Source organism: Cebus imitator, unplaced genomic scaffold (assembly GCF_001604975.1).
Source record: "Cebus imitator isolate Cc_AM_T3 unplaced genomic scaffold, Cebus_imitator-1.0 Scaffold222, whole genome shotgun sequence".
NCBI classification, from domain to species: domain Eukaryota; kingdom Metazoa; phylum Chordata; class Mammalia; order Primates; family Cebidae; genus Cebus; species Cebus imitator.
In genome coordinates this window covers 1,592,112-1,601,023 of record NW_016107537.1, presented here as the reverse complement: position 1 = coordinate 1,601,023, position 8,912 = coordinate 1,592,112, and the positions used below count along the sequence as shown (strand labels likewise).

Below are 8,912 nucleotides of genomic sequence, written 5' to 3'. Positions count from 1 at the left end.
GGCGATGGCTGAAGCAGTATACTTGGAAATCTGCTCTGAGAAACCAGAGCAAACTGTACAGAGGAAAGGGGAGAATGGAAGCCGGCGATTGGCTAGAAGGTGCTCTCGTAACCCTATCGGCTGCTTTGACAACACAGGACAATTTCATGAGAATCTCTCTCTCCTAACTTGATTCAACACAAGTTAAGATATTTCACTGACATAGTTACGCTTGTCTCTTAAAACAATTATTTGAAAAATAAGAGGTTTTTAACATTCTCTATTTGACTTCTGAGTCTCTCAAACCTCTGCTTGGTCTTTTAAGTTTACAAGTGAGATGGGCGCTGCCTCAGGAATATAAGAATTATTTTTTCCCCTTATATATAAACTTTATATACAAAATTTATACTTCGTAAGTATCAAACTATACATGAGGTAATATTAGGAAATAAACTGCTAGACTGTAGTATAAGATTAATTACAAATACTGACAAGACTCAGGAAAATTCAAAAATTAAGTATTCCTATTTATTCGCTTTTTATGCAATGAATTGCATTATCCACCTTATAAGGTTGTTATAAGACTTAAATAAGAAGTGCCTTGCCCTCCTCCCTAGCCACAGCTGGGAAGTAAACCAATCAGCCTGGGCAGACAGCAAAAGGGCACTGACAGATGACTCGCTCTCCACCCCTCAGTTTCCTGCTTCTAAGGGCCTAGGATTTATCCTTGTTTCCTGCTTTTTTTGGTCTTGTCTGACAAACCTTTGCTTGGAGTATATGCAATTCCCTTTCTTGCTTTAGTGGGATTAGATGGAATGAAAATAACTTTAATTCCTATTTTCAAACAGGACTTTGCTAAGAAGTATCACTAGCTTTGGTGTACTCTGCATGTCCAGCAAGTTGGTAATACTATTACTTTTCCCAGCAATAAAACAATATAATGATGATAGTTTCCATTTCATGGTATTTGTCTAATAATAATCAATACTACTATATAAAACTGCATATTTAGAATCTCATTATTTGTACTTGGAACATTTTGCATTTGAATCTTGTGTTAATGATACCACCACACTCCTAAAGTTTATACTGCACACAAGTATTTAATCTGACTACAGTTATAAACCAATGAGAAAGATAAATATTCTAACAATAGAAACATTAGGAACTCCAAATCTAGAAGTGGTATAGTAAGAGATATTGTTTCACTTTATTTATAATGGTAAGAAATTGGAAACAAATGTCTAACAATAGGAAACTGGTTTTTAAAAAATCATAGAACCGTAATTTAAGCCATAAAATGAAATTGTGAACAACCATTGAAACTATGTTGTGACATATTTAATGACATAAAGAGAACTAACTCTGTTTTTACAATCCATCTACCAATCTCTCCTCAAACTCCTCTACCTTGTCACCCAGTCTCACTCAGCCTAACCTTGCTTCCTATTTTACCAAGGAAATCCAATCAATCAGAAGGGGTTTCTAGAATTTACTATGACATTTACCCACCAGCCAGTATCTCTGCTATATATTCTCCTCTCCTATTCCAATGGCTGGAATGTCTCAGTGAAGACCAAGCCCTTCACTTGTACATTAGATCCCAGCTCTCTGTCCCATCCATTATGGAAGCTGCACATCATCCCAATCACACAAGAGGGCACTCTGACTGAGGAATGTTGTAAACTATTCCAAATCACCAGTCTTGAACAGTCTTGAACAGGCATGGGCGTAAATACTCATCTGTACAATGCTAGCTACAGAAGAAAACAGAAAACAAAAGCACATCAGCTCATGGAAATTACCAACTTAGCCACCCTCACTCCCTACTCCCCTCTCCCAAAACAAAAACAAAAACATACAGCTGAAAAAAACAATTAAGCAAAAATCCACACTGAATTAAATACCCCTCTTTGGGAAAATTAAAGAACATTCTGAATTGAAATTCAAAAACTAAGATTAGAACTGAACCAAAAAAAAGTAAATAATAGGACAAGAGTTGAATACCTCAGAAATGATAAACAAGAAAAAAACTATATTACAAATGAAGACTACATTACAAGAAAGAATACATTTGAATGGAAATATGACAAATATTATTGGGCAAAAGCAGAAAAAGAACAAAAAATGAGATAAAAAAGAAAAATTTAATAGAAAATAAAGAAAACACATTATACAGAAAGAAACAGTAACAATAAAATGACAGAAACTAATCCGAATATTTGGTCATTTCAATAAATGTGAATGGTCTTAATCCACGTATCAAAAGAAAAAGATTTTTGGTTTAGTCTGTAGAGCAAAACCCAACTACAGGAAACAAACCAAAAATTATTCAGAAAAGCTAAAAATAGGCTGGGCATGGTGGCTCACACCTGTAATCCCAGCACTTTGGGAGGCCAAGGCAGCCAGATCACTTGAGGTCAGGAGTTGGAGACCAGCCTGACCAACACAGTGAAACCCCATCTGTATTAAAAACACAAAAAATTAGCTGGGCGTGGTGGCGTGTGCCTGTAGTCCCAGCTACTCAGAATGTTGAGGCAGGAGAATTGCCTCAACCTGGGAGGCGGAGATTGAGTGAGCCGAGATTGTGCCACTGCACTCCAGCCTGGTGCCTGGCAACAGAGGGAGACTCTGTCTCAAAAAAAAAAAAAAAAAAAATTAGCTGGACGTGGTGGCTCATGCCTGTAATTCCAGCTATTCAGGAGGCTGAGACATGAGACTCGCTTGAACCCAGGAGCAGAGGTAGCAGTGAGGAGAGATCATGCCACTTCACTCAAGCCTAGAAAACAAATCGAGACTCCGTCTCAAAAAAAAAAAAAGAAGAGAAAATAAGAGCTAAAAATAAAGTAATGAGCGAATGAATATTAAAAGCAAATGGAAACAAATTTTCAAGTTGCAGTACAGAATCTGAAACCACATCAATGAACTTTTTATACTGTTATATTAAAATCCATTGGTCTTTGTATGCTGAATGGATGCTTTATATATGTATAATTGTTTTATTTGGAAAGTATAAGTTTACTAATCTATGCAGATCTTCCACGTTTCATTACATAGTACAGTGTTTTAAAAAAATCACATTCTTTAATGAATCTTGCCAAAAAAGTCTTTAGGTACAGGAAAGCTTTCAAGGTCACAAGGACAGATCAAATGTTCTGCAATTATAATTTTTGCTTAAAAGCTTGAATTTTATCATTAACAACAAATATTTTCAGTTGTCCTCAAAGTTCAGGGTCACTCTGTTCATTTGTGAAAAAGTTGCTGTCAAACATCTATATCTGAAAAAAAATTGCCCCTCAGTTTTGATGGTTTGTTTGGGTTTGGGTTTGTATGTGTGCCTGGTTTCTTGTGTTTTGTTTTTGGTAGAGACAGGGTCTTTTTATGTTACCCAGGTTGGACCTGAATTCCAAGTCCTGCCTCCAGCTCCCAAGCAGCTGGGATTATAGGCTCATACCAGCACACCCAGCTCTCAGTTGTTCTTTCAAGTAAAAACTCATTCAGCTTGCAACTCAGATAATGGCACACACACTTTTCCTTAGGAATACAGTTGCAGAAGTACTTTATATATCTTCCCATTCTGCTAGGCATAATGTTGAAAAGACTGTAGATGCATTGAGGTTTAATAACATTAATAATTGTTACTGCTTCATCGAGGACATTCTTAAATGAACCTTTCCCCAAACGCAGATGTTTTCAGAAGGGAACTCTACTCAAGGTTTAGAAACCAGGCAGTCTCAATGGAACATAAACTCTTCTAATGGAAATGTCTCTACTGTTTGCCCTATTGAGTATGGTGTTTTCTTATTAAGTTATATTTTATCATGTTTTAAAAAGTATTCCCCCCAATGATCTTCTATGTAGAAAACCTCAACACACAAAAATCAGGTGTATTTCTACACACTAACAATGAACAATCTAAAAAGGAAATTAAAACAATTCAATTTACTATAGTCAAAAAGAATAAAATACAGTTGACTCTTGAACAACACAAGTTTGAACTGTATGAATCCACTTATATATAGATGTTTTTCAATACAATGAAACATTTTTTGAAGATTTGCTACAATTTAGAAAAATATATATATAGATAAGAATCTATTTATGTGATAATCATCTGTTTATGTTATTGGTAAGGCTTCCCGTCAGCATCAGGCTATTAGTAGTTATGATTTTGAGGAGTGAAAAGTTATATGCAGATTTTTGACTGCACAAAGGGTCAGTAACCCTAATTTCTCTGTTGTTCAAGGGCCAAATGTACTTAGGAATTAATTTAACCAAGGAGGTGAAACTTGTATAATAAAAACTATAAAACATTGCTGAAAAAAAGTCAAAGGCACATAAATAAATGAAAAGACACCCCATGTTAATGGACTGAAAGATAATATTGTTAAGACGTTATTACTACTCAAAGCAAGCTACGTATTCAATGCAATCTCTATCAACTTCAAATTGATGTTTCTTTCCAGAAATAGAATAATCTGTCTTAAAATTCATATGGAATATCAAGGGACAAATAGCCTAGAAATGTTTTGAAAAAGAACCAATTTGAGGGACTCACATTTCCTGAGTTCAAGTTAATACAAAGTGATAGTAATCAAAACGGAGTGCTAAAAGCATAAACGATAGACATATAGAGCAATGGAACAGAACAGAGAGGCTAGAAATAAACCCTCACATCTATGGTAAATAACTGCTGACAAAAGTACCAAGACCATTCAATGAAGGAAGGACAGTCTTTCAACAAATGATGCTAGGAAAACTGGATCTCCTCATGAAAAATAATGAAGTTGGACTACTGTCTTAGACAACATACACAAAATAAATCAAAAACCTAAATGCAAGAGTTAAACCTATAAAGCTCCTAGAGGAAAACATACGGGAAAATCTTCACAACACTGGATTTGAACATAATTTCTTGGATATGACATCAAAGGCACAGATAATAAAAGAAAAAATAGATTAAAATTGGACTTCATGAAAATTAAAAACTACTGGGACATCAAAGAACACTATCAACAGAATAAAAAGATAACCTACAGAATGGGAGAAAATACTTGCAAATCATGTATCTCATTAGTGATTAACACCCAGAATCCATACAGAACTCTTAAAACTCAACAACAAAAAAGGAAGTAACCCAATTCAAAAATGGGCAAAGACTGGAATAGACATTTCTCCAAAGATTATATGAATGGCCAATAAATACATAGATGCTCAACATCACTAACTGCATATCAAAACCATGAGATGCTACCTCACATCCATTAAGATGACTACAGTATTCTTTAAAAACACACACACAACAGGCCAGGCGTGGTGGCTTATCCCTGTAATCCCAGCACTTTGGGAGGCCAAGATGGGCAGATTACTTGAGGTCAGGAGTTCGAGACCAGCCTGGCCAACATGGTGAAACCCCATCTCTACTAAAATACAAAAATTAGCTGGGTGTGGTGGTACGTCTGTAATCCCAGCTACTTAGGAGAGTGAGGCAGGAAAATCACTTGAACCTGGGAGGCCGAAGTTGCAGTGAGCTGAGATCAAGCCACTGCACTCAAGCCTGGGTGAGAGAACAACCCCGTCTCAAAACAAAACACATATACAACAAACAGAGTAAGTGTTGACAAGGATGTGGAGAAATTGAAGGAGGCTTTGCGTATTATTGGTGGGGATGTAAAATGATACAGCCACTGCAGAAAACAGGCACAAACAATCCTCTGACCTCAGCTTCCCAAGTAGCTGGGACTACAGGCATGTACCACCATACCCAGTTAATTTTTGTATTTTTTGTAGAGGTAGAGTTTCACCATGTTGCTCAGTCTGGTCTCAAACTGCTGGGCTCAAGTGATATGCCTGCCTCAGACTCCAAAATTATTGGGTTTACAAGTGTGAGCCACCATACTTGGCCCAAGCTTTGTTCTTTTTGCTGAAGACTGCCTTAGCTATTTGGGCTTTTTTGTTCCATATGAATTTTAAAATACATTTTTCTAGTTCTATAAAGAATGTTATTGGGAGTTTGATAGGAATAGCATTGAATCTGTAAATTGCTTTTGGTAGTGTGGCCATTTTAATAATACTGATGCTTCCCATCCATGAGCATGGAATGTTTTTCCATTTGTTTGTCATCTCTGATTTCTTTGAGCTGTGTTTTGTAATTCTTGTTATAGAGGCCTCTTTGGTTAGCTATATTTTTGTTGTCGTTATTGTGAATGGGACTGCATTATTGATTTGGCTCTCTGCTTGGCTGTTGTTGGTATATAGGAATGCTATGCCTACAAAATCAAAATGCTACACCTATAAAAATCAGCAATCTTTGTACATTGATTTTATATCCTGAAACTTTGCCGAAGCTATTTATTAGATCCAGGAACCTCTAGGCAGAGACGACAGGGTTTTTCAGGTATAGAACCATGTCATCTGTGAACAAACAGTTTGACTTCCTCTCTTCCTATTTGGATGCCTTTTACTTCTCTTACCTGATTGCTCTGGCTAGGACTTCCAGTATTATGTTGAACATGAGTGGAGAGAGAGGGTATCCTTATCTTAATACAATTTTAAAGAGGAATGATTCCAGCTTCTGCCCATTCAGTATGATGGTGGCTGTGAGTTGTTCATAAATGGCTCTATTTTGAGGTATGCTCCTTCAATGATTAATTGGTCGAGGGTTTTTAACATGAAGGAATATTGAATTTTATCAAAAGCCTTTTCTGCATATATTGAGATGATAGGTGGTTTTTGTTTTTAGTTTTATGTGGTGAATCACAATTATTGATTTGTTTATGTTGAACCAAATTTGCATCCCAAGAATAGAGTCTTCTTGATCATGGTGAATTAGCTTTTTGATGTGCTGCTGGATTTGGTTTGCTAATTTTTTGTGGAGGATTTTTGCATCTATGTTCATCAGGGATATCAGCCTGAAGTTTGTGTGTGTGCGTGTGTGTGTAAGTATGTGTGTTTGTCTCTGCCAAATTTTGGTATTGGGATGATGCTGGCCTCATAAAATGAGTTTGGGAGGAGCCCTTCCTCCTCAATTTTTGGAAAAGTTTCAGTATGAATGTAACAGCTTTTCCTTATACGTCTGGTAGAATTCAGCTGTGAAAGTGACTGGTCCTGGTCTTTTTCTAGTTGATAGGCTTTTTACCACTCATTCAATTTTGGAACTCATTATTGGTCTGTTCAGGGATTCAATCTCTTCCTGATTCAATCTTGGGAGGTTGTATGTTTCCAGGAATTTATCAATTTCTTCTAGATTTTCTAGCTTGTATGTATAGAGGTGTTCATAATAGTCGCTGGGGGCTTTTGGATTTTTGTGGGATCAGTGGTGATGTCCCCTTTGTCATTTCTGATTGTGTTTATTTGGATCTTCTATTTTTCCTTTATTCATCTACAGTAGATAGCACTCTATCTATCTTATTAATTCTTACAAAGAACCAGCTCCTAGATTCATTTCTTACGTAATGGTTTTTCACACCTCATTTCCCTTTTTTATTGTCTCATCCAGCGTTCTGACACACCTCAATTTCCTTCAGTTCAGCACTGATTTCGGTGGCTATCTAAGTCACTTCGCATGTCCTGTCTTCTCCTAGCCTTGGGCTGGTTTGCTCTTGTTTCTCTGGTTCCTCTAAGTGTGATGTTATGTTGTTGATTTGAGTTCTAATTTTTTCATGTGGGCATTTAGTGCTATAAACTTTCCTCTTAACACTGCTCTGGCTGTGTCCCAGAGATTCTGACATTTTATATCTTTTTTCTCATTAAAGAATTTCTTGATTTATACCTTAATTTCATTATTTACCCAGAAATTCAGGACCAGGTTAATTGTTTTGAGTGAGTTTCTTAGTATTGATTTTTATTTTTCTTGTATAGTGATCTGAGAGTGTGAGTGGGATGATTTGGGTTTTTAAAAAAAAATTGCTGAGGATTATTTCATGCCTGGTTGTGTGGTCATTTTTAGAGTATATGTCACGTGCAGATGAGCAGAATGTCTATTCTGCTGTTTGGGGGTGGAAAGTTCTGTAGATGTCTATTAGGTCCATTTGGTTAAGTATGGAGTTCAGGTCCCAAACATCCTGGTTACTTTTCTGCCTCAATGATCTAATACTGTGGGTGGACTGTTGTCTCCCACTATTATTGTGTGGTTATTTAAGTCACTTCATAGGTCTTTAAAAATCTTTGTTAAAGTCTGTTTCGTCTGAGATTAGAATACAGCCAAGATTGTGCCACTGCACTCTAGCCTAGGCAACAGAGAGCATGGTGACTCATGCCTGTAATCCCAGCACTTTGGGAGGCTGAGGTACATGGATCACCTGAGGTCAGGAGTTCCAGAACAACCTGGCCAACATGGTGAAACCCCATCTCTACTAAAAATACAAAAATTAGCCGAGTGTGGTGACATGCACCTGTCATCCCAGCTACGCGGGAAACTGAAGCAGCAGAATCGCTTGAACCCAGGAGATGCAAGTTGCAGTGAGCTGAGATTGTGCCACTGTACTCCAGCCTAGGTAAAAGAGCAAGACTCCATCTCAAAAAAAAAAAAAAGAAAATCTTTTTATAATACAGAATTCAAAAGGATTACAAAACAATACTATAAACAAATTTAGGCCAACAAAATAGACAACTTAGATGAAACAGCAAAATTAATAGAAAGATATGGCCAGGTGCGGTGGCTCAAGCCTGTAATCCCAGCACTTTGGGAGGCTGAGGCGGGTGGATCATGACGTCAAGAGATCAAGACCATCCTGGTCAACATGGTGAAACCCCGTCTCTACTAAAACTACAAAAAATCAGCTGGGCATGGTGGCGCGTGCCTGTAGTCCCAACTACCCAGGAGGCTGAGGCAGGAGAATTGCCTGAACCCAGGAGGCGGAGGTTGCGGTGAGCCGAGATTGCGCCATTGCACTCCAGCCTGGGTAACAAGAGCGAAACTCCGTCTCAAAAAA

At 37.3% G+C, this 8,912-nt stretch overlaps 1 protein-coding gene across 1 annotated transcript in view; it reads right to left on the bottom strand.

Moving 5' to 3' along the window:
- Positions 1-481: 481 nt before the first annotated feature.
- Positions 482-8,912, bottom strand: part of ZC3H8 (zinc finger CCCH-type containing 8) — a 44,211-nt gene continuing 35,780 nt past the window's right edge. Inside the window, exon 8 of the mRNA XM_017549825.2 lies at positions 482-1,736. The gene's annotated coding sequence lies outside the window, so the exon portion shown is untranslated. The remainder of the gene's footprint in view (positions 1,737-8,912) is intronic.